Source organism: Lytechinus variegatus, chromosome 7 (genome assembly GCF_018143015.1).
Source record: "Lytechinus variegatus isolate NC3 chromosome 7, Lvar_3.0, whole genome shotgun sequence".
NCBI lineage: Eukaryota > Metazoa > Echinodermata > Echinoidea > Temnopleuroida > Toxopneustidae > Lytechinus > Lytechinus variegatus.
The window spans coordinates 42,296,780-42,323,853 of record NC_054746.1 but is presented as its reverse complement, the minus strand read 5'-3'; the positions used below and the strand labels follow the sequence as shown (position 1 = coordinate 42,323,853).

General features: G+C 36.2%; 1 long non-coding RNA gene across 3 annotated transcripts; it reads left to right on the top strand.

Moving 5' to 3' along the window:
- Positions 1 to 1,069: 1,069 nt before the first annotated feature.
- LOC121419352 lies at positions 1,070 to 22,661 on the top strand. Of its 3 annotated transcripts, none has more exons than XR_005970584.1 (8): positions 1,070 to 1,643; positions 9,972 to 10,077; positions 10,507 to 10,590; positions 13,516 to 13,632; positions 16,535 to 16,781; positions 18,350 to 18,636; positions 19,650 to 19,771; positions 21,910 to 22,661. It is a non-coding gene; the product is annotated as an uncharacterized LOC121419352 (long non-coding RNA). The 3 variants fall into 3 exon arrangements; XR_005970582.1 differs by having other exon boundaries at positions 1,073 to 1,643; positions 18,350 to 18,623; XR_005970583.1 differs by lacking the exon at positions 10,507 to 10,590 and having other exon boundaries at positions 1,073 to 1,643; positions 18,350 to 18,623.
- The last annotated feature ends 4,413 nt before the right edge of the window (positions 22,662 to 27,074 follow it).

Sequence of the window (27,074 nt, the reverse complement as noted above, 5' to 3'; positions counted from 1 at the left end):
GGAGCTCAAAATGTGAAAGGGCCTGATGCAAGCCAGAAGAGGGACTTTTCATTTCCCTTCCACGCGAAACATGGTAACATCTGTGATTTATTTCGGGAGGAAAAAAAGGTGTAATAAAGTCACTCATTATTAAGCGCTTTATTTTGTATGATTTAGAAAGTTCAGTGATATTCAAAATTTCAAATAAGTCGTACCAAACAAGATCAAAGAAGGGTGTAAAAGCAATAAAGTTTCATCGTATATAGCACGGCACGAATTCATAATGCCTCGAGCCCCTTTTGAGCAGATACTTTGCCACAAATTACTCACTGAAAAGTGGAAGATATCTGGGAACTCTGGGAGTGGCAGGAGTGTTGACCCGCTCCGAACAGAAGAGCCGAAATTTTGCGTCAATTATGCAATTTAAAAAAAGAATCATCATATTTTTTTCTTAAATTCATGTATACTCTACGATTTATGGCACGAATATACAAATCCCATAAATGGGAAGGGGAAAAACCGTATCATAGTTTGGATAGAGCGCGAAAGCAAAATTTTGTATGAATTATAAAAGAACGTCTCATTTAGGTTTTTTGACAAAAAAAAATAAAATAGAAAACATTAGGGCTGTACCCATCTTCCCTCTCTTCGCTTTTCCTTTTTCTTTCTTCCTCCCTTTCCCCTCTTTCATTTTGGTGCGGTTTTTTTTTTGTTGCCGAGGGCGACCGCCCCCATCGCTTCCCCCTAGCTGGCTACGCGCCTGTTTTATTATGGTGCTCCTCGTTTGAGGTGAATCTTAAACGGAATTCCTCAAACCTTTACCAATTTTTAGTACTACTTTTTACAACAAACTTTTCTTCAGGGTGAACTTTCCCTTCTTTTAAAAAGGTATACACTTTAACACACACCCCACCCCGCTCCCATCTATTACGGACATGCCCATACAATACATGAACGGAACCGTACATCGTATAGCTCCATGATGGGCCCGTTGCAGAAAGAGTTGCAATCAAACGAACTCTAAAAATTACGCGCAACTTGATTTTCAACCAATCAACATCGCGCATTTTTGACTTGCAAATGATTTTTTGACTCTTTCTGCAACGGACCCCAGACCAGTAACATAACAAAGAAAAAAATACGAGACACGATACACAAACGCACCCTTACACACACACCATGGACCTCTATGTCCAGCACACAAAACACACACAGGACCTGTCCAGCATTTACACCCTATGCCGCCCTATGGCTATGCCTACGGCCAGTGCAAGAAATTTGATTTCGCAATCAATCGCACATGTGTGTTGTTTGTACACAAAGCTGACGCTGAGCACGTGTGTAATTCTACCACACATCTCGAACAGTCGAACTACACATTTGCAATGTGAACTTAATTTAAACGAAGAAGAATTTCCGATGGCGACGAAGCGCGACAGCTTTTCAAAGCTCTCTATTTTACAGAAGAGGAAAATGCTGCAACAAATGAAGAGGCCACCAGTCTACTACGAGCCGGAGTACGGCTCCAGGCCAGCGCCAGGCCCAGTCCCACTCTCAGTCTGATTATTGAGTCGAGTTTTGGCGATTTGACATCAGCTACGGGTTCGAAGATTGCAGCAAGCAACGACGTTGTGTTCGAGCAGATCCCGTTGGTGCAGAGAGAGGTAAGGCGCACCTAAGGCTAAGCCTAGGCTTTATTTTTAGTTTATACTAAAAACTTTGGTCTCTGTTAAATTGGTTGTTCCGCCACCAATTACTGTTTAGTGTTGGGCCTGTGGCTGTGACAGTGTGAGTGTTGGCTCGATCCACTTACAGAGAAATTAAAAAAAATATTTTTACACTTAGTTTCCATTAGGGGTCATTCTGGCAACAACTTGTTTAGGGCCCAAAATGTGTAAATGATGCCTGTGTAAAACTTGTTTAGCATGTTTAGGGGGTGTCTTGAAATACATGTAATTTGGTCACGCAGATGTATAGCAATACATTTGACTGCCCCCCCCCCCCTGGTTATATTGTTCATAGACATCAGCGGCATGAGTTTTTGACTACATTTGGAACGAGTTGAATTAGAGTCCCAAGCAAGGTAAGCAACACTAGCTTTATATTGTGAGGAGAGAGCTACAGGTCACAGTAGGTGGTTTCAGACCGCCTCGAAGTTCGCCAGTTCCAGGTATTCTCTGATCGGGAAATTTACCCCGATCAGAAAATACCAGGTATTTTGGTAATGTGAAAGCAAACTACGCGTAATCTCCCCAAAAGAAAATACCCGCTAAATAGTAGGTACGTGGCGAAATTACGAGAACTTTCGTGGGGATTTTTCCAAGGTCGCAGGTATTTTGGCGATGTGAAAGCAAATTACGGGAACTTTTATCCCAGCGTGTCGTTGGGCGCGGCGGCGTGGGTGGCTGCTGGGCTAGAGATTTTGAATCTCCCGCCTTGCCTGCTTATCAGACCACACTGCGCATGCTCGTAACTTCGGGAACTTATCCCGAAGGATGTGTTTCGGGGCGGTGTGAATGCAGGAATAATTAACGGGTATTTTTTAGCCTTAAAAAGTTCTTGTAATTTAACGGGGATTCTTGTGATCGAGGCGGTTTGAAACCGCCTAGTGATTCAGTTCGGTTACAGCCCGATAGACCGCGGGTCCGATAGACCGCGGGTCCGATAGACCGCGGGCCCGATAGACCGCAGGTCCGATAGTCCGCGGTGTGTGTAAAATTATGATCAGGACAACATAGTGAAATCCATGTCATCAATAGGTCAAAAGGTCATTGATACGAGTCCATGGGGTTCTATAACGATGACCCACAGGACAAATCGCCCCTGACGTCTACTTCAAGGAAAATATCATCTCCATATTTTTATCGTCGGGGACTACACCCCCACCCCCCCCCCCCCCCCCCGGAAAAATGCCCTCTTGACGCCATACGGAGCCTCTAAAATGCCATCGACTTGACGACATGGCGAGATACTTTATCTTGCCATGTCGACTAAATAAGCTTATTATGTCCGCATGGCGAGATACGTTATCCTGCCAAGTCAGTCCACTTATAAAAAGTTATATGTCAACATGGCGAGATATTGTATCTTGCCAAGTCGACTTAATTATGTTACATGTCAACATGGCGATATATCGGGATTCTAGCTTGCCGGAAATTGTACACTTCATATCTCGCCATGTGGACATATCGACTTGACAAGATAGAATATATCGCTATGTCGAAATAATAAGCTTATTAATTACTTTAATAGGCGGCGGAAGCGGGGGGGGAGGGCTTTCCCCCCTAAATTTGAGGTGGGAGGACGGTCCCCCCTAAATTTTTAGTTGAGAACCTTTTTTTGGTCGTCAATTTCTTTTCTACGCCCCCCCCCTAAATTGAGGTAGACCACCCTAGAATATTTTTGCCCCCCCCTAATTTTGGTTGATAACCTTCTTTTTTTTTCCTTGTCAAAATATTTTGGTGGTCCCTCCTAAAATTTTGGTTGATTTGCTTGTCAATTTTTTACCTGTGTCCATCCCAAAATTTCAGGTGGATCCCCTAAATGTTTTGCCTTCGGCCGCCAATGATTAATTAAAACATGGTAAGTACCACGCCATGTCGTCACGTTGAGGCATTTTCACAATGATTATTTTCATAATTATCTGGGGTTAAAAAAAATTTATTGTCTGGAGAGTAAATCTCTTGGGGGGGGGGTAACAGTCCCCGGCGTTAAAAAAATATGGGGATAATATTTTCCTTGAAGTAGTTGTCAGTGGGTGATTGCCCTAATTGGGTTATTGTTATAGAACCCATGCAGGCGCGGATCCAGGATTTCAAGGGGAGGGAGGGGGAGCAAATTTGACCTGATGTATGGCGCCCATGTGTACTTTTAGAAAAATGGCGCCCACTCCCTCCCGGCCAGGCTAACTTAAATTATCTTATAATCACATAAAAAGAAATAAAGACCACTTTTTAATGTGTTCTTGAAAAAAAATCTATGAATACAAAAATACCAAAAGGTAGGGGCCTAGGGGGGACACAGGGGCGGTTCCAGCCTTCACCAATAGGGGGGCAGGGGGTGGGGCGGAAATTTGTTTCAGCCATATTTTCCCCGATCGGCAGCTCAAAGATAATTTTTGTTTGTTTCTTTGAAGGGGTAGTCCTCATTAGTCACTTCTTGGCTTTATTCTTATAGATTAATACATAATATCATAATCCTCATTTATATGATGCGAGCGCGAAGCGCGAGCTAATTTTTGGGGATATTTTATGTATTTTTTTCCTAAAATTCGAACTGATTCTGGGCAATGTTTGTTATCATGAAAAAGACATGTACGCAACTTAATAATAACTACGAACGCAAAGCGCGAGGGGAAATGAACTGATGAAAAAGATACCTGTTAAAGTAGCATTTAACAATCAAACAATGCAAGCGCAAAGCGCGAGCTGAATCTTTTTGAAATTTTCACCCAAAGAAAGGAAATTCTAAGCACTTTTTTAAACTCAAGCAGAATAGGCATATGAGTAAACGATTAAAGCAAGCGCGAAGCGCGAGCGGAAAATTTCTAGATTTAGTCCTATAATATTTACTGAACGAGACACTCTATTCATGATTTGTAAATCTTAAAAAATATGAGCATTAATAATGCGAGCGCAAAGCGCGAGCAAAAAAAAAAATTATACGTTTTTACCTGGTACCTGTTAAGGACTGCTTGCACTTGCCATGAAGGCGTCACATAATTATTTCAACAATCAAAAAATGCGAGCGCGAAGCGCGAGCTGAACATTTTTGAACTTTTTAAAAGAAAGAATGGAAATTTTCAATCAGTTTTTGTAATCGTGAACAGGATAGCTATGTAATTTAACGAATGATGCGAGCGCGAAGCGCGAGAAGAAAAAAAATCGAGATTTTGACCTAAAAGTGGGCCACTCTGTTCATGTTTTGTAAATCATCAAAAGGATGAGTCATATGGCGTATTCCTAGAATCCTACATTAATAATGCGAGCCCAAAGTGCGAGCAGAAAATTTTTGATATTGTGATCTGACACTAGATAATGATTTAAATTACAGAACAAGTTGGGTATCTGAATAAACATGTGCGAGCGTGTTTCATATTTAGACCTAGAATCTAGACATTCTAAATACTTTAATCATGAAAATCATGAAACTTTGATAGTCCGATCTGAAAAAAAGAGTCAATTTCAGCTTTATATTTCTAGCACTTTGTAGAAAAATTGTAAGGTGGATATGGATCGCACTTAAAAAAGAGCTGATATTATTATTACTTTGAGTTTTGACATAGGACCGGGACATCCTTACGACATGCCATCATATGAAAATGATGACTATCTTCCTATTCATCTTGATAAGCACGAGATGAAATGAAGGGAGAATTTAATTATTATATTGATATCATATTTATTAATGCCTAATAAGGCGCGAAATCTGATGATGTCATGGCATAAAACTGGACATTTCACTTTTGTTATTATGAATAGGATGCATCAGTTTATATATTTTCAACCATTAATGCGAGCGCAAGTCGCGAGCTATAATTTTTGATAAACTGTCATGAAAAGGGGATTTTTAGTAGTTTGTTGTATAAACAATATTGAAACATTTATATAACTCGCCAATCAAATTGCGAGCGTGCAGCGCTCTAGCTGATGCGCCTTACAATCAGACCAGAAAAGGGATATTTTGACAACTTTATGGATTACACGAAAATATAGGTACCTGATAAATCAAAATTTGCGAGCGCGTATCGCAAGCAGCAAATGTTAACATTCAAACCATAAAATTTACATTTTTACAGAGCACTTTTTAAAAACCAATTGTAAATTACACAAAATAATGAAAGTTCGATTTCCGAGGTGAAATATGTGTTGTATATTGACTTCCAAACTTGATATTCGAACTCCATATTGAACAAGATATGTAAATCACCTAATAGGCAATGTGAGCGCGAAGCGCGAGCGAAAGTTTTATATAGTTGCACGAAAGATTCTTTTTAATTTCCAAGTCTTCCCCTCATCTTATTTTATGCCTTCGTCGTCCTTCTCTTCCTTTTCTCTTCTCTTTCTCCTCCTTTTTTCCTTCTTTCTTTCCTTTTTCTTTTTTTGCTCCGCCAAGAAGGGGGGGGGGGAGCTCGGCCCCCTGGATCCGTCTATGGGGACAAGGGGCGGAAAAAAAGGTTATCAACGCCAAAGTAAGGTCATCTTGTCCCAAAATACATGTTTTATTTCGATTTAGAATGATGTATTTCTATGATTATCAAAGACCAAAATAGTAGGGACATTTGATATTGTGTCCCCCCTACTATTTTGAGTAGGTGCATGGGACACGTCCCCCCTGGGATTTCCGCCCATGATGTAAAATCAATGGGAGCGCGAAGCACGAGTGATTGGGGGGGGGTGCAATTCGGTTTAACTTCTCACCAGAGTAGGCCCTACTAGAATATTGTGAACGGGAGCTGTAGTTTCTGTACTATTGTTTTAGTATACCCTTCAATATTATCAATGATAACCTCTAGGAAATATGCAATCTCGACTAATTATCCTCATCAGTGGCGTATTTATTCAGCATTGGTGCAAGGGGGGGGGGGCCGAGGGCACCAAGATAAAAAAATAAATGAAATGGGGTGGGGATAGACGTTAAAGAAAATCTGAGATTTTATTCTTAAAAAACACATTGAGGTATCTCACAAGGCCCAAATAAATAATGAGAACGCGAAGCGTGATCGGATTTTTTTTTTTCCTGTATTTTATCCTGAAAGCCTAATTCAGGGGCGGACCCAGCTTCCGCCAATAGGGGAGGGGCCATTTTTTTCTCCCATATTTTCCCCGATCGGCCGCTCAAAGTTGATTTGCCCAAGTGTCGTAATGAGCCAACAATTTCGAGGGGGCTTGATATGGCGTATCGCATAAAATTAATAAGAAGTTGGTAGTGAGCGAAGCGAGCAAGCAAATATGTTGACACTTTTATCACAAAAATACAAGGTTGTGATAGATTTTGACATAATATTCGGAAAATAATAGTATATTTCATCCTAATCCCTTTCCTTTTCTGTCTATTTTTTCTTAGCCTTGATTCTCTCTTTTTTTTTGTTGGGGGGGGGCAAACGCCCATGTCCTAACAGTCATTTCCTAGATTTACTTTATAAGCAACGTAAATGTGTTATAATCTCATAAGCCATATGCAAGCTAAAAATTAAATTTCATGTATATCGTCCTGAAAATTTAACATTCTGGGCAATGTTTGAGAACCTGAACAGGACGCGTATGTAACTAGATAATTACCATGTTAAATTTCGACTAATTATCCTCATCAGTCGAAATGTGTTTTTTAAGAATAAAATCTCAGATTTTCTTTAACGTCTATCCCCACCCCATTTCATTTATTTTTTTATCTTGGTGCCCTCGGCCCCCCCCCCCTGCACCAATGCTGAATAAATACGCCACTGATGAGGATAATTAGTCGAAAAGTTAGTCATCAAGACGATACATATTTCAACGATTAAACTGAAAATTTTTGATATTCCAACCTAAAAAGATGAGATTTCAAATCCCCCAATGGGACATTCGACATTCATTTCCATCTCTCCCTTTCTTATCTTTCTTCCCATCTTTCTCTCTTTTTAATATTATTCTCTTCCTATTTTTTCTTCTTCTTTTCCTTTCTTTTCTTTCTTTTCCCTCTTCCTCTTTTTTCTCTTTCCCATTACTTATCCCTCTTTCTTTTTCTTTCCTTTCCCCTTTTTTCTCTTTTATTTTTTTTCTTCTCTCCCTCCCCTTCCACTCTCTCTCTGTTTATTCTCTTCTTTCCCCTCTTCCTCTATCTCTCTTTTTTCTTATCTTTCTTCCCATCTTCCTCTCTATTTAAATATTCTTCTCTTCCTTCCTCTTTTCTTTTCTTCTTCTTTTTCCTCCTTTTCCTTTCTCCTAGCTTTCTTTTCTTCTCTTCCTTTTCCCTCCTCTCTTTTTTCTCTTCTCCCTGTTCTCCCTTTTTCTTTGTCTTTCCTTTCCCCTCGTACTCTCTTTTCTATTATCTTCTTTTCCCATCTTCCTCTCTCTTTTTATTCTCTCCTTTTCCCCTCTCCCCCTCTTTTTCTTGAGCGGGGGGGGGGGGATGGGTGAGGCAGTTCCCCCTCGCCCCCCCCTTGGATCCGCACCTGATAGAACCCCATGGTCTCGTATCATTTGACCTTTGGACCGCTCGATGACATTTGATATATCTGATCATAATTTGACACGCACTGCGGATTATCGGACCCGCGGTCTATCGGACCCGCGGTCTATCGGACCCGCGGTCTAACGAACCCGCGGTCTATCGGACCCGTGGACTATCGGACCAGCGGTCTATCGGACCCGCGGACTATCGGACTCGCGGTCTATCGGACCTAGTCTACAAATGTAGACCCACATCTGCAGTGTGTGTACCTCAGCTGATTCAACGAGTCTGCATAGCAGACTAGGTCTACTGAGGCTGCAGAAATGGCTCGCTGCGCTCGCCCTTTCAGGCTGGTTTGCTTCGCAAACCAGTAGCAGATCCCACCTCACGAGCCATTCAGAGTCTGCATAGCAGACTATATCGGACCCGCGGTCTATCGGGATGTCCCCTTCAGTTCACTGTTAGACTACCAGCAGTACCAGGCATGGCACAGCTAGGTGATGCCAAGCAAATGATAATAACATTAAAAAATCAATAGATAAATTTGAAGTGAATGAACGAGAGGTCTAAATACTTGTTATTTTTGGTGTAGGGTGCATAGGGAACTCTTTCCATTTTTTATTTCAAAAGTGATATTTCAAGGAATGAAAAAAAAACTGTAATGCGAGTGATCTACACAGGATTTTTATAAACTGGGAGTTTTATACCGGTGAAACAGTTTTAGGCCTAGAGGGATCTATTCTCTACTCAGTGTTCTAATTCTATGACTATGTGTGTCTTAATGAATGAAATAGATTTGTGCAATGGAAAAGTCAAGCAATCAATGTAAAATCTGATAATGTAAAATTAGATAATGTAAAATTAGCATATTTATCAAATAACATTGAAACAATTTTTTAAGATTATATCTGACCTTAAAGGGGAAGTTCACCCTGACAAAAAGTTTATTGTAAAAATAGCAGAAAAAATAATAAAAGATATTGCCGAAGGTTTGAGAAAAATTCATCAAATAATTAAAAAGTTATTAGAATTTCAATTATTTGATTTGTGACGTCATATGCGAGCAGCATTCCTGCATAGCGAATGGTAAAAAATCAATGAAATGTCATTTTCTCAGAAAATTGAAAATGGTTTTTACTGTAACTTTTGTATATCAATAGACAAATCGTTTCACACCCGATCATGAAAAGAAAACAAAATTAAGTCATCAGGAACCATACAAAATTTGAAATTCATACATTTTATATTACATAACACATGGGGCAGCTGCTCGTTTATGACGTCACAAATCCAAAATTTTGAACTCTAATAACTTTCTTACTCTTTAACGGATTTTCCTCAAACCTTCACAGATATTTTTTACTATTTTTTCTGCTATTTTTACAACAAAGTTTTCTTCAGGGTGAACTTCCCCTTTAACACCACAACTATTTTGGGGGGAAGATAATCTTGTAATGATATGAAATGGGGTCTAGAGGCATTCCCTTTGGGGAGATGAACCAAGCTGAAGATAAGCTTTACATGCTTTTCCTTTGTTTATCATATTTAGAAAGTTACACATTACGTACAGGTTTTAATTACCTACCACATGCATGCAAAAGTGAATGCATGGTTAGAATTACATTAACTATATCCCAGGTAAATCAAGTTATCGCCTTATATTAACTGGAATGAACCTATAGCCTGAATATTTGCATACTTTTATACATAGGTAAGCATAGTATTAAAAGAAAGAAGAAGGTTAGCCTTGGTCCTACCTAGGCTACATGTACCGGTACATTGTATGATGTAATTATTCTAATTTTCCTTTCTGAAGTCTGGATTTTTTTATCTTTTGTCAGGTGGAACTTGAAGTGTTCAGTGAAAGCAGTGTTGTTCAAAGAGAGAAAGTACATCCATGTACACTACAACATGAACCCCATGCAAGTGAAGTTGAGATTCAAGCAGGTATATTATACGTTTTGAGTAGTTTACAAATCCATATAAAATTGCCTCCTGAAATGTGGCATCAAGGGCAAGCAAACTCAAACAAAAATCGATTTTAAAAAGACGGAGGTTGATATTAGGTAATTTTAACATGTTGTAAACATTGTATTTATGGAAGCAATTTAGTTGTTTTTATATGGTCTTAAGTGAAGTTGAAGGATTTAGATGATTTCTTTTCCCCTTTAAACTTTTATTAAACAAAAGGTAATGATGCAATTATTTGCATATTATAGAGCCCTCTCTGATTTATATTCTTTATGATGTTCACCTCTTTAAAATTCTGCTAACATTTATTGGAGGACTATCTCTAAATGAATGATGGGTGAAAGGTTTGATCTAAAAATGATTGAATTTGTTGTTTAATTTTTGGTTCTTTAAACATGCTTACAGGTGGCTACTCAACAGAAGTAGATTTCCCTTTCAAAAAGTCGGATTGTTACATTTCTGAAGTCGATATTAACTTTAATTCACCAGGTATGTCTTTGAAAACTTTTTCATGAAGATCGATACAATTACAAAGTACATTTGCATATACATGCAGTGATTGCAGTCTATAGTTTGCATGATATATGTGTATGAATTTGTATCTCATTTTTTGAGCCTGCCAATTTCCTGAAGACTCTTGTAAACATGAGTTTTTCCCATTGGTACCCACCACTAGCTTCAGGGAAAAAATTAGTTCATATTTTATCTTCGCCGGATATTTTTTGAAGAAATTGAAAATTAAAGGAAAGGTTAGAATAATAAAGTTTCCATGTGCACTGTGACCTATATAGCTGCCATCTAGGATTTTTCAAAATGGTCGCCCAAAACAGAGTTTTTTACTCAGCTTCTGAGTAACCTAGAATCATGATTTTGACACCAAATCCATCTATTATGAGTCAAGAAATCTATTCATATAAAAATAATCAACTTAATTCAAGAAAGAAAATCATTTTCATGATATTTTCTGCCTTTTCTATGTAGCTGCATGAGGTTCACAAACTTCAACAAAGAATTTTGACTAGAAAATTACTTAAAATTGGTAATTTATTCAAAATTTATTCATTATCACCAAGAAATGCTTTATTAGTTGGTCAACTTTTTATTTTTTTCCTACATCTGGTGGAGCTACATGAGAGTCACCAAACTTCCACACAGAATTTTAAAATGTTGACTAGAAAATAATGCTAGTTTATGTGATATTTATGCAAAATTTAATAATAAATCACAAAAAACACTTATTTCTCCTTCATTTGTCAATTTCAATTTTGTTTGCTTTATATGATAGCTCTAGGTGGGGGATGCAAAATTAGAAACTCTTTAAATATGCTACATGTTTTTCAAAACTCAAGAAACCGAATTTGAATTTTTTTGTTCCATCTGATAGCTACATGGGGTTCACCAAGGTTTTACACAGAATTCAAAAATTTTGACTAAAAAATTATTTATGCTTTATTTACAATTTTTTTTCACAAATCACAAAAAATGTTTTTTTCATTTATTCATCAATTTCAATTCTGTTTCCTCAATTTATGTCGCCAATACAGTGACGTACCTAGGATTTTCCACAGGGGGGGGTAAAACCGTCCGCCAAAAAAATTGACAAGCAAAAAAAAGGTCTTCAATTACAAATAAAGGATTTCGTACCAGAAAAAAATTGACAGGCAAAAAAAAGATCTTCAAGCTCATCAGGGGGGCAAGGATACGTCCTTTGCATGGGTTGTGGCTTGTAGGTACATGTATGCTAGTGCACCAATATAATTCACTACATTGTCAACTGGGCTGAAGTTAAAAATTGCGTTAAATTTCTTTGCGAGTTGGCGGATGAGCTCCACATCATTGATGTGCTAGTATTGTATTAATTTACCTTTTTAAAGTCAATGATTAAGCCCACCAGTTGCTGAAGTAACCTTATTTTATGATTTGGCCTGATAACATGTAATACAACTACTACTACTACTAGCATCATTAGTGTATGAAAAGTAGGAATGGAAATATTTCCAAAAAAAAAAATAAGGGAATAGTCTTGTGTATCATTTGACAGAAACCCAGATTCATTAAGTTGTGTATCCATTGACCACCCATTAACAAAATAGATGTATCAAATAAACCCATATTGATGTTCTGAAAGTATTATTTAGACAGATATTTGTCTCTAAATTATTTTGGAATTTGTTCTTCCTGAAATGCAAAACAAGAGTATTTTCCTAATTTTGTATTCAAGGAAATTTAAAACTTGATAAAACCTTTCATTGATACTTCTCTGCAATCAAGACAGGAAGTGCCTAATTACTGTGTCAAAGTTGCTCTAAGCTGATTTGAATGAGTTCTAATCCTCTTTTTGTCACCTTGTACAATAGTGTGAGGGTAAGTGTGCCTCAATAGACTCCCAAATTTAATCCCTCTTTTGTCAAAAGTAAACATCTGTGGGAGTCAAAGTTCTTCTCTTGGTAATGATGTTGAAAACATCCAATACTCATATCTTCAGATTCAGATTCATTTATTATTGATCCATGATAATTGGCTCCACTTTATATGTTTGTCATTTTGCCTCCGAAGAAGATTCTGCTAGGATCAAAAGTTTAAGCCCCTTTTGACTCTCCATGATAAAATACAGAGAAATTTGGCCTCCACTGGCTGTACATACAAATGATATAAATTGTACAAACACAAATGATAAAGTGGGCGAATATATTGGAAAAAAAATACACATAAACAATTCAAACATATATTGCAATACGACATAGAAGGGAGATGTCAAATATATATATATATATCATTATGAAGCTAAGTTTCCCCTATTTCTGTTGGCATATTCAACTGAAAATTTATTTCTGGTGATTTTTGTGGGGTTTGTACTTTGTAGCAATGTCAAAATTGATATTTCCCCAAATATTACCATTTCACTAAGCTACATAAATTTAAAGTGAGTTTAAGGATATTACTTAATTTCATACACTTATTTGTATGATTAATTCTTAGAAAATATTTGGTTATATTTCTCCATTTTATAGCACCTTCCAGAATTCCAGGGGTGCTGCCTGTGGAGAATAATAAATGAATCACTCCAAGGCAAATCTAGCACCTCTGCTTCCCAGGGCCATGGCATCATAATGCTTTTTTTGTTCAGTAGAAAAATGCTCTTTGAGAGGTTTGAAGGCAAGGGGGTTAAGATCAGTGCAAATACAAATGGAAATCTATCCTTAAATTGTTTAAGGCAGGTTTTTAGAATGCTTAGTTAATAGGTTACCAAAACCTAGTTGATATCATAGGGATCTCTGAATGAATGATTAAGCCCACTAAACCATACAGTAGATCTGAAGCTTTAGGCAATAATTTTGTTAGACTTCTTTCAACAGTTCTGAGATCTACTGAAGTATTAATAAGTGATTTTAATTTGTATTTTATCTATTCAAGATCAACCCTGAGGAAGAAAACGTCAGATGGTATGTTTTGCTGACATAGAGACAGAGTCTGACTCCTCTCATTGCTCTGAAGCTGTATCATGTACGTGTAGAAGGAACTTCAGCAAAAGTAAGCTATTTTTAAATTAAAATTTCACATAATGATCATTTTATGTTACATTTTGCCATTTTTTTTACCTGTACAAACCACAATGTAACTTGTAAGGTAATGACGATAACAGCAGGGCCCGCAGGGAGATCAGGTTTTGGAACTGCATGAGAGGCTACCCTACATGTAGTTATTAAATGAGCTACTATGGGCTAAGGAACGAATGAGAGCATTTGTCGTTTGATAAATCAATTGGAATCTTAATTTGTAACTGTCAATCTAGATTTAACCGTATGTTAGACTGACAAGAGTAATCTTGATTTGGTAGTCATTGCATTTTCATATTTATGTTGTCACTACACTTGGGAAATTAATTTTAAACTATGTCCATGTCACAATATAACAATTTAAAGGTATTGTTTAACTTTGTGAGCAGCCGATTTAAAAAATTCTAAAACCAAGATGAAACATGTGTACAAGTGCATGTATTAGAACTAATAAACCCTGAAAACAACCATTATTGAGAATGAAAAGCTAAAACTACAAGGCAAACCCCGATTTTGTAAATAGGCGTCTTATAGACACCTAAATAGTACACATAAGTGTATGGGATAAAATTAAGATGGTGTTTCCGGTCACTTTATATTTCAATTTTTGAAGCACTAAATAATTATTTTCGAACGCAATTTTTTTCTGGGCTTCATTTTTGTAACATATCACAGACACAGGTGACAAGTGTGACCTTCTAGCTCATATTTTTTTAAAGTCAAACCAATGTTAACCAATCACTTTAAGGTCATTTCAGGTTAACTCGCATTTAACGGGGGGGGGGGGGGACTTGGAGGGTGTCCCCAACAATTTTTTTTTCACTATGCAGAGCTTTGCGCAATTTTTTTACTGCGCTGCTCCCTGACTTTTTCTTTTAAATATTGCACATCTTTTGTGATGCCTGGGTATGCGGTTGAGAAATAACACAACATTTTGAAAGCACATACATGTACATGTAAGACCTTCAATTGCTAACATAAATGTATGCACATTTTTCTTTTGTTAATGTTTTCTGCTATTATTGATTGTGAAAGGGTCAGGGTTGGCTAATTTAAATCACTTTGATTTAAATCATGATTTAAATCACTTCCATTGAAACGTGTACAAATGATTGACAATTTTTTTATTTGTGGCTATTTTCTTTTTACCGGTAATCAAAATTGAAAGATTTTATCAACTTCATATCATCAAGACATGAATAAATCCTTCATATCTACTCTCCAAACAATTGAAATCATGTCATTAAAATCAGGATAATATTGCATTATAGCCTATAAAGTGATGAACACTCGCCCCCTACTCCACTTGCACTATGATTTTTTAAAAATCATTGATTTTAAATAACTTACATTGAAACATGTACAGATGATTGACATGTGGCAGTAATATTTTTTTACTCAAATTAGAAAGATTTTATCAACGTTATATCATCAAAACAAAATCCTTCATATCTACTCAAAACAATTGAAATCATATGTTTAAGACTGGTTGATCATGCAATATAGCCTATATTGGTTAAAGGACAAGTCCACCCCAATAAAAGCTTGATTTGAATAAAAAGAGAAAAATTGAACAAGCATGACACTGAAAATTTCATCAAAATTGGATGTAAAATAAGAAAGTTATGGCATTTTAAAGTTTCGCTTCATTTCACAAAAACCTGCACATCTCGGTCGGTATGCAAATGAGGAACTGATGACGTCACTCACTATTTCTTTTGTATTTTATTATATGAATATGAAATATTTTAATTTTCTTGTCATTGTCATGTGAAATGAAGTTTCATTCCTCCCTGAACACGTGGAATTCCGTTATTTTAACATTTTGTGCTTCAGGCAAGGAGGTCCTTACCGTTAAATTCGTAGAAATCGAAATATTGTATAATTCAAACAATAAAAAACAAAAGAAATAGTGAGTGAGTGACATCATCGACTCTCTCATTTTGATGTAACTGGCTCGTTCATATAACTATTTTGTTAAAAATAAGCGAAACTTTGAAATGTCATAACTTTCTTATTTTACATCCGATTTTGATGAAATTTTCAGCATAGTGCTTGTCTGATATTTCTCTATTGATTCAAATCAACATTTTTCTGAGGTGGACTTGACCTTTAACACTTTATACGCAGCTGTACACCCGCAGCAATAATGGTACTCCAGAACAAAAAAAAATATAAAAAAAAGGAATTCAAAATAGTAAAAACTTAATGTATACTATCCTGCCTGAATAGCCAAGGCCTGTTCAGACTTTCTGTACAATTGTGCTCATTCAGCAGGTACACTGAGAAAGGTTCAATAATGCACAGAAAATGCTCCTGCCAATCTTCAAAATCATGGCAACAACCATATAGATCTAGTGCCCTTTGCCACAAATGAGCATTTACTTTTATACATTTCTCATTGAATGTGTTGAATTGAGTGCAATTATACACAAAATCTGCATTGTCCTTGGTTTTTGTCTCACCTGCATAGCAGAGTGAGACTATAGGCGCCGCTTTTCCGACTGCGGCGGCGGTGGCGGCGGCGTCAACATCAAATCTTAACCTGAGGTTAAGTTTTTGAAATGACATCATAACTTAGAAAGTATATGGACCTAGTTCATGAAACTTGGCCATAAGGTCAATCAAGTATTACTGAACATCCTATTAGAGTTTCATGTCACATGACCAAGGTCAAAGGTCATTTAGGGTCAATGAACTTAGACCATGATGGGGGAATCAACATCAAAATCTTAACCTGAGGTTAAGTTTTTGAAATGTCATCATAACTTAAGAAAATATATGGACCTAGTTCATGAAACTTGGACATAAGGTGGATAAAGTATTACTGAACATCCTGGTACATTCATGCCCTGATGTTTTTGATGATTTTACAGAGCGAAATGCAGCCTGTCTGGAATTAGCGGCAATACTGAGAATGAAATGCTGCAGAAGTTATTGTCTTCATAAGATATAAAGAATAGATGCAAGGCCCGCAGAGGATTTCAGAACAAGACTCTAGCAGATCAGAGGCTATGGATTTTGCAGTACCTTATTGAACATCACAACTTTGTAAACATGGATGGAGACTCATCCTTGGGATTACTATGACCCGCTTATGGAAGATGGAGTCAGGGTTAGCAGGTAAATGTTTCAAGAGGTATCCTTAAAAGGTCAAGTCCATCTCAGAAAAATGTTGATTTGAATCAATAGAGAAAAATCAGACAAACACAATGCTGAAAATTTCATCAAAATCGGATGTAAAAGAAGAAAGTTATGACATTTTAAAGTTTCGCTTTTTTCAACAAAATAGTTATATGAACGAGCCAGTTACATCCAAATGAGAGAGTCGATGATGTCACTCACTATTTCTTTTGTTTTTTATTGTTTGAATTATACAATATTTCAATTTTTACGAATTTGTGACAATTAGGACCTCCTTGCCTGAAGCACAAAATGTTAAAATAATGGAATTCCATGTGTTCAGGGAGGAGTGAAACTTCATTTCACATGACAATGATGAGAAAATCAAAATATTTCATTTTTCATATAATAAAATACAAAAGAAATAGTGAGTGAGTGATGTGATCAGTTCCCTCATTTGCATACTGACCAAGATGTGCATATAACTGTTTTGTGAAATGAAGCGAAACTTTAAAGTGTCATTGCTTTCTTATTTTACATCCGATTTTGATGAAATTTTCAGTGTTTGCTTGTGGATTTTCTCTTTTTATTCTAATCAAGTTTTAATTGGGGTGGACTTGTCCTTTAACATGACTAGTACCATTCTTGTAAAATTAAATCATCATACGTACTTTAAACTTTCTTTTTTTTCACTTAATTTATTTATAAGGGATTATAGTTTTACATGTTGTCTCTTAGGATCTGGTTCTGCTATTATCATTGGTGCAGGAGCTAAACCCAGCAAGCTTTTAGAGGACAATTTTTTGGTTCACTTGATAGTCACAGATGTCTTTTCCCAAACATTACAATTATTCAAGCACAAATTCAATGTGAAAAATGGGTCTCTGTGCTCATTTAGGAGATGGGGAAGGGGAGTCTGCTTGTTTTAATCTTAAACAAGTCCTTAACTTATTGTTATATGTGCATGCTGGAAAGAAAGATACATGTACATGTAATGAAGAGGAGTGCTGATATGATAAGACAACTGCAGGAGGCTTGATTGTGGGGATACAGAAAGTCAAAATCCTCCTTACAATGAAAGGTGCATTAATATCAAATTTATCGACAAATACTGGTCTAAAAAATGGACTTTAAAGCATTGAAATTGGACATATATAAGACCTTGGATATCAAAATTTAGTACACCCAACATTTCACCACCAGAAATGTGGTCACCTATTTCTTAACTCGGTCTTTCCATTGCTTGGCTTGGAATTTAGAACGTAGATAATTCACCCAAATAGAATTTCAAAGGGTAAAAATGACCAAGTACATGTACAAGTGTTACCAAGTTCAAATACGTGGAGGCAGGATATGATTGAAGGATCAAAGGTAATCAGAATTAATTGATTACATTTTAAAGTGATCACAATTTTAAAGCGATAGTGATTGTTGTACATGTGACCAGTGTAAATTTAGCTCAGGAAATAATATGATTATGTTTCTATTGATAATAATATTGTAGAAGATACATATTTATAGTTTCCTTTGCTTTAAATGTACCACCTCGGTATTCATTTAACCTTCAGAAGGATTGGTGACATCTCGTCCATCAAATCACCATCGTAAAGGACTTTGTTCTTTGTCTGTGATGATGTCAATGGTGTGGCTTAGTGAATTTGTCGATAAGTTTGGAGAGAAACTGCCAACCAACAACAAAATCCATCTTCTTCATGCCTTATACATGGAAATGTGTATCGGATTATGAAGGAGGATGTAGAAGAGCAAGGAGGTTCTGTTTGTAGTCAGCAATACTTCTTCCGCAAATGGAGAATGGAAATGTCTCATGTTACCATTCCAAAGGTAGGTGATTCTCGTGAGTATTTGCACTGTATATTTACTAATATTAACTATTATACCTTTAACCATAAATAACTGGGCTATTTCGATACCTAAGAAGACTGGGGTGGGGCTGATTCAGCCACTCCCCCCATATGATCTTGGCCATTGATCGCAATGAAAATCTGCACTCACATTACACATGGCATAATCTAAAAAAAGGTAAAATCTAATTTTCAAAAATATTACGTTGCTAATAAATACTGCCAATTTATTATGCTAATTTATGCATAAAATAAAAACCTTTCTTCTAACTATCTAAATAAGGCCCTTAAATTTTGCTAAAAATTATTGAATATCGCAATTATTATTTTTGTATATATCATTTCCAGAATTCTGATTGATTTCTTTGTTTTTTATTGATTTTTATGATGGAAATCTTTATTACACTGATCATGGACAACATGATATTTATTATGTTTAATCAGTGAAAGGAAAGTTGGTAATACATTTTTATAAATTTGGGCTAAAAACACTATTTGCATTGGATTTGAACAAAAATTCATGTTTTGGGGTTTGTATGCACTTACAAAATATTGGGTAATTTTGGAACCATGTATTCAGGGGTTGCAAGTTTATTCTCAAAAGTTGTGTGAGACTTAAAAATAAAAATTTAGTCAATGGCGCAGTCAGAAAATTTCGCATGGCAGATATATCACAAAAAAATGTTGAGGGGAAATCTGAATCATAGGGTTAATCATAAAACCAGAGATTTTGCATTTTATTGAAAAATTTGAAATAACTTCCTATTTCTATCACATTTCATGAAGCTGTTTTGAGACCAAGTAGATTTGATATACTTGACTATGTATTCCCCAACATAAACACAGGTCTTTAGGTGATCTACAATAATAGAGCATACTTTGCTGGCTTTAGCAGTGCAGCTGCTACAATGGTATAGCACCCAACTATGATGATGTTAACTACTGTTCCTCGAAAAACTAAGAAAATATACATTGTGTAATTTTTCTCTTTATTTGTTCATTCCAGGTGAACCGGTTTTTGAAATGCGACATATGCACCAAACTGAAATCTTGCCTAGAGAAGACAACTGGCAGAGAAGAGAGACAAACTTTACTGCAAGAAAGAGAGTCACACCTTTTCCAGCAAAAGTAAGTTTCAATGAAATATTTAATAGTGTATATGTACATGTATTTAGATTTAATCATCACAGTCTTCCAGGATAAGTATCATTTATATGTCATGGATGTCAGCCCGGAAGACTAGCCTCCACAATTATCAATCTTTATTCACTTGCCATCTTTCTTCCCTCTTCTTTTGTGTAAATGTGGTATTTTCAAAGTATATGCAGAGATACAATGTTGAGGCAATTTAAATTCACATTTCAGTGGTACGCAAAAGTTGCAGGGATGAGAACATTCAACACCATATGTAATCCTGGATGTCCATCATGTAATCTAACAGAATGTATTCTAGAATTTGCAATTCCTATTTCTATCAGAAATTTCATGAAGCTTTTTTGTTTTAATAAGTAGAGAATGATTATCTTTTCTAATTTTGAAAACAAATACAGTTTGGAAGCAACATTGCATAGAGAACCATGTGATCTATGTATCAGTATTGTGCAGGTTAAACGGAAAAAAGTCATACAGTCACAGCGAAAGCAACTTTCCTTTCTTTTCAGTCATTGTTGTAGCTAGAAAATTGGTACTGTAAACAGCAAATGATATATTAACAGGCAAAGAGTAATGAGCTAAAAATTGATATTAAATTTTTTTCTGATGTTTTTTTTTTTTTAATTTATTATGTAAAATCTTTGTTTTTTTCAACTTTTTGTTTTGCATCTTCGATGGACATCATCTGCAATTTATTCAGAATATAAAGAAAATATTATCACTTTTACTGGTAATCAGAAAATGTAGAAATGGTGATATATTTATTGATTTGGCATTACATCACAATTTGCATTGGATCTGTAGAGGAAATCTTGTTTTGGAGCAGTTTTGGGCCTGATGCACACTTTACAAATGTTGTGCGCTGACTAAGGGGTTGCAAATTTGGTTTCAAAAGTTTAGCGAGACTTGAAAAAAACTTTCTTAGAATGAGTCAGCACCAGCTTTTCATGTTACAGATATAATGTAAAATTGTCTGGGAAAGCCCCCCCCCCTTTAGGATTAAGTTTTTGCATTTTCAATACAAAAAAAAGTGTACATTCTTATTCCATGAATTATAGAAAAACAAATAGTTATCAAGTATCACTGAAAATATGACATATGAATTCAGGACAATATTTTTCTCAATATTGGGCCGCTATTCTTTGACAATGTTCCATTTAATTATGTTTATTATCTTAACCCTATTTCGCCTGGGCTAATTTAGAATGGCATAGCCCGGGGAGACAGACCTGTTTTTGCTTTCCCCCTTCAAACCTCGGATGTTCATTCCGCTTGATCGCGACAAAAATTTGCATGCACACACGCAAGAAGTAATCTCCACAATTTGATTGTCATTTGTACTAAACTTAATTCAAATTTATGTTTAATCAATTAAATATGTTACCGTAATTAATACATTTAATCATAAGTTGGCTGTGAATCTTTAAAAATACCCACAAAACTGCTAAATTTTGATCTGGGCAGTCTAGACAGGATTATTATGAAATGGTTTAAAAATGGAAATTTTTAAAACTACTGTTTTTCATTGTTTTTCATTGGAAATCATCTGCAATTTTTTTCAGTCATAACTAACATGAATTCTATTGCTTTTAATCAGTAAAAATAAAAATCGTGATACATTTATTAATGTTAGCTGCATGCAGAATTTGCATTTGATTTGTACATGAAATCACATTTTTAAGCAAATTTTGTTCTTACATACACTTAATGTTTACGTAACATCGTAATTTTGTCTTAAAAGTTGCACGAGGCTTATTAAAGGAAATAAGTCATGAAACATCGCAGCACAATATTTTCTAGTAACAGATTTTTCATGAAAGATGTTGAGAGGGCAAAAACAAATTATGAACAACAACCTGTTTAAGCGGTAAGTACCCGGTAAATGTGTAAAAGTAGCCAAATTAATCCTGCCAGTACCCACTTTCCTTAATTTGGGTTGATTGCAGCATAATGTGGTTCAATTTCTTGCTGAAGAAAGTTAACCCATAGCTGGGATTCCAAACACTCAGAATTAATCACTTGTATCCCATAATATGTTCATGTGCGCTATACCACTGTTAACTTGTATTGCCTTTGTAATAAATATTTAGACTTTTCTCATTGTAATATTTCAGGTCCATCTAGGTACTAAGCAGAAAAGGCCTCAACATCCATTATTAAAACTGGGAGATACGGTTGCAGTCTACTTAGAAGAGTTCAGTAATGAATGGCCGCGAGTGAGCAAAGTGTTAAAAATGACTGGAGACAGTGTGAAGCTGCATTAGTACTCGGGATCAGAAACGTCCACGTGGATATCGCCTACCACATCAGTTCGAGGACAGAAGGGTCAGCCGTACACGGGAGAAGTCTCTCTTCAAGAAGTCATTTCTTTCCCCTACAGTCTCACTAAAACAAACAAATTACCATAGGATATCCAGCGTCACGTGAAGAATACTTTGCATGTTAGGTCTGTATGAACATACACTGTATTCATACCAATTTGGAATGAGTTTGTTTGTCCAGGACTCAAAAGCTGTATGTCTATATGGAAGCCACTTGAATTATGTGTTTTTGTGATATTACAATGTACCTATATTTTTCCACATTGGATATGGGGATAATTTCCAGGGTGTATCTTCACATGAGTTTGATCACCTACATGTATCTACATTTAGAAGAGATAAATGCACAATGATTGATAGAGAGTTGGTACCTGAAGTAGGTAATGATTTAACTCTAAATAGACTGGGCTATTTCTACGCCTAAGAAGACTGGGGGGGGGGCTGATTCAGCCCCCCTTATGATCTCAGCGGTCGATCGCGCAATCGCGACAAAAATTGGCACACGCATTACCCATGGCATTATCTACAAGACTATAACATCAAATTCTGCCAAAAAACTCATGTCTCATTAATTATGCTAATTTATGCGTAAAATCATAAGTTTGCTCTAATTAATAAAATAATGCCGCTGAAATCCAAATTTTTGTTTCACATACTCGAGATAGGCATCTGATCAAATTTATTTTTAAATAAATTCAACATCACATTTATTTTCTTATGTATTCTATTGTTTTCTAAATTTCTTATGTATTTCTTTGTTTTTCGACTTTTTGTTTTTTATTGTTTTTTCTATGGAAATTTTCGGGGACATTATTTTGACCATAAAAAAGATGAAATTGATTTATTTTAAGCAGTAAAAGGAAAAATAATGATATATTTATGAATTTGGCTTAAAACACTATTTGCATTGGATTTGTACACAAATTCACGTTTTTTGAGTAATTTTGGGTCTGCATGCACTTACGAAATGTTGCGTAATTTCGGAACCGTATACGCGGGGGTCACAATTTTGGTCTCAAAAGTTGCGCGAAACTTGAAAGTAAAAAGTCCAGTGAGCCACGCGGTCAAAAAATTTTGTGCGGCGGATTTATCGTGAAAATGTCGAGGGAGGGGGGCGGAATCAGCCCCCCCCCTTCTTTTTAGGGTTAAGTTCCACTGCCAAAGGAAAGTTTACCCTCCCGGTGCTCAAGAGGTAAGCTCCTTACCATGGAACTCATACAGCATTTGCGTATACTGAACAGGCACAAATAAAAATTTTCTGTTATGGCACATGTCAGTTATCTCTCAAACAAAAATTTAAAGTCAGACTATGTGAGAAAGAAATTATACATCAACTGGAACCATCTGAAATAGCAGAGCAAGACTATAGGCACCGCTTTTCCGACAGCGGCGGCGTCAATATTGAAATCTTAACCAAGGTTAAGTTTTTGAAATGTCATCATAACTTAGAAAGTATATGGGCCTAGTTTATGAAACTTGGACATAAGGGTAATCAAATATGACTGAACATCCTGCTTGAGTTTCAGGTCACATGACCAAAGTCAAAGGTCATTAAAGGTCAAGTCCACCTCAGAAAAATGTTGACTTGAATCAATAGAGAAAAATCAGACAAGCACAATGCTGAAAATTTCATCAAAATCGGACGTAATAAGAAAGTTATGACATTTCAAAATTTCGCTTATTTTTAACAAAATAGTTATATGAACGAGCCAGTTCTCTCCAAATGAGAGAGTCGATTATGTCACTCACTATTTCTTTTGTTTTAATTGTTTGAATTATACAATATTTCAATTTTTACAAATTTGACGATTAGGACCTCCTTGCCTGAAGCACAAAATGTTGAAATAATGGAATTCCACGTGTTCAGGGATTAATGAAACCTTATTTCACATGACGATGACGAGAAAATAAAAATATTTCATATACCCGGTAATAAAATACAAAAGAAATAGTGAGTGAGTGATGTCATCAGTTCCTCATTTGCATACCGACCGAGATGTGCATATAACTGTTTTGTGAAATGAAGCGAAACCTTAAAATGCCATAATTTTCTTATTTTACATCCGATTTTGATGAAGTTTTCAGTGTTTTGCTTGTTGAATTTTTCTCTTTTTATTCAAATCAAGTTTTTGTTGGGTGGACTTGTCCTTTAACCCTATCTAGGTCGGGGGGGGGGGGGGGGGGGCCTCGGAGGCCCCCCCTCGACGAGTCGCGCGATATTTTCACCGCACAAAAGTTTTTGACAGTGCTGCTCGTTGACTTATTACTTTTAAGTCTTGCGCAACTTTTGAGACCAATTTTGCGTCATCCGTGTTCACGGTTCTGAAATTACGCAACGTTATGTAAGTGCATGTCAGACCAAAAATTGCTCAAAAACAGGATTTCGTGTACAAAGTTAATGTATATTGTGTTTTCAACCAAAAATCATAAATGTAGGATTAATTTGAGTTTTGCTGGCCTAAATGTATGTATTTTATGCTGCTTATGATCTTAGAAGAGTCCCCAATGAATTTCATTGAAAAAAACAATGAAAAACAAAGGGTCCAAAAAACAAAGAAATACATAAGAAATTGCAAAAAACATAATACATAAGAAATTGATATGATGTCAAATTCTTTTCATGTACATTTGCTAAGAACATCACAAAGAGTTTCTATGCCAAAAATTAGAACATTTGGAGCTTTATTTATGGAGTTCGAGGAAAAAGTATGATTTCGCATACTAATTACGCATAAATTAGCATGATTACGTAATAACAATTCACATGAAATAAATTGCTATACACTTTTGTAGATTATATCCTAGACAACCTGCCTGCGGTCGACGGCCGAGATCTCAAGGGGGGGCCTGGGAAACCCCCCCCCCCTCCAGGCCATATGAACTCCCAAAATACCCCAGCCTAGATAGGGTTAAAGAGAAATTCCAGTAGTTGCAGTAAACACTGATTTCATGAGAAAGTCTGTAAAACAAGGCTTAATTGTCAGTATATCATCGAGGATCTAGATCTGGTACAGTTACATTAACTGAACTTTGTGAAATCTTGAAATCTATGCTGAAAAGTGTTCACACCGAAGATCCCCAACACAGATAAGCCCGGTAAATTGCCAATTCGTCTACTGCCATCCCGTCCACTCACCACATGGTCTACATTCATTTCGTCTAATGCCATTTCGTCCATCAACATTTCGTCTACCACCCATTTCGTCCAATCACCATTTCGTCTAATAGCCATTTAGTCTAATAGCCAGTTAGTCTATAGCCAATTCGTCTACAACCATTTCGTCTACCAACCATTTCGTCTAAATCCATTTGGTCTAATGCCAAATCGTCCATTAACCAGTTCGTCCACCGTTCATTTGGTCCAATAGCCATGTCGGCTAATTTCAGTTGGTCCAATATCCACATCGTCTACTTATCAACTCGTCCAATTGCCATTTCGTCTAATAGTCATTTCGTCCATCAACCATTAGGTCCAATAATCAGTTCGTCTACCAACCAAATCGTCTACTAACCATTCCGTCCAATTCCCAAATCGTCCAATAGCCATTTAGTCTAATAGCCATTCGGTCCAATAGCCATTTCGTCTAATACAAATAATTTGCGTTATCCGAGGAGGGGAGCGAAATGACTTTAATACCTTGAAATTATTGATGATATTAGTTTTAAAAAAAACCCTAAAAACTATGATGATACTACTATCGCAAGGGTCGATTCAGTGGGTACAGCAATTCAGGCACCCCCATCCCCCCCCCCTAAAACGCACACACACACGCACACACACCCATATAAAAGGGGGAACTAAGATGGGGAAAATGGAAAAGGGTCTTTTTATTTTAATTTGTCGCTCAATTTTTATTTAAAAAAAAGAAAAGAGAATATTGTATTCCGATATCAAAATACGATAAACAGATGAAAGACAATATAGCCTTTTAAAGAAATATTATTGATCAATATACCCCCACCCCCAAAAAAGAGCTCTTCCCGATCTGTCCTATCTTCTTTCCCTGTACTATCCTCTCCCTTTTTGTTCGTTTCCCGTCGCTAGAAGCCCGCCTGCGCCTAAAATAAATGTAGGCCTAGTAGTATTGACAATAACGATGAGTATAATGTTTGTGATATACTCATGCTGTAGCAATTAATGGATATAATAATAAGAATGATAATCATCATAATGATACTAATAAATAATAATATTAATAATAATAATAAAATTCACAAGTACTAATAATAATAATAATTATGATGATCATATTACTAATATTAACAAAAATGATAATAATAAGGATAATCATAATAGAAATAATATACATAATTAAAATAATTACTACTACGTAGGCGCGGATCCAGGAGTTTACAGGAAGGGGGGGGGGGTATTGAAATCACTAGAGTAGATTTTTGGTCGCGAGTATATAGGCCTGCCGGGTATAATTATAACACATCCCTTTTGCGGATCTAGCTTTTGCTAATGGGGGCAGGGGGGGGGGGGGCTGTTGCTCGAAAAATGTTCATTCATTTATATATTCCCCTGTCTGCGGATCGAAGAGGGTTTTTTCCGTGTTTTTTTTTTTTTTTTTTTGCTTGCGCGAGCTGATCTTTTTTTTTATAAACATTTTATTTCATGTAGGCCCACTATTATTTTACACATAAAATCGTAAGTCTTGACACTGTTTGAAATCCTGAACATTTCTCTAGATTAATAACTAATGCGAGGATTGCAAGCGCGCAGCGCGAGCTGAGAATTTTCCATATACTGACATGAAACAGGGGCGTTTTAAGGACTGCGTTTAGGAATTCTTGAAGATACATATTTTACTTTTGTAAATGCAACATCACAGTGCGAGCTGAAATTTTCCTATATTCAGACCTCAAAACGGGGCACTTTAATCACTTTTTGTAAATTTGTACATAATACACATCTAAATAAACAATGCGAGCGCTGGTCGAAATTTGTGATATTC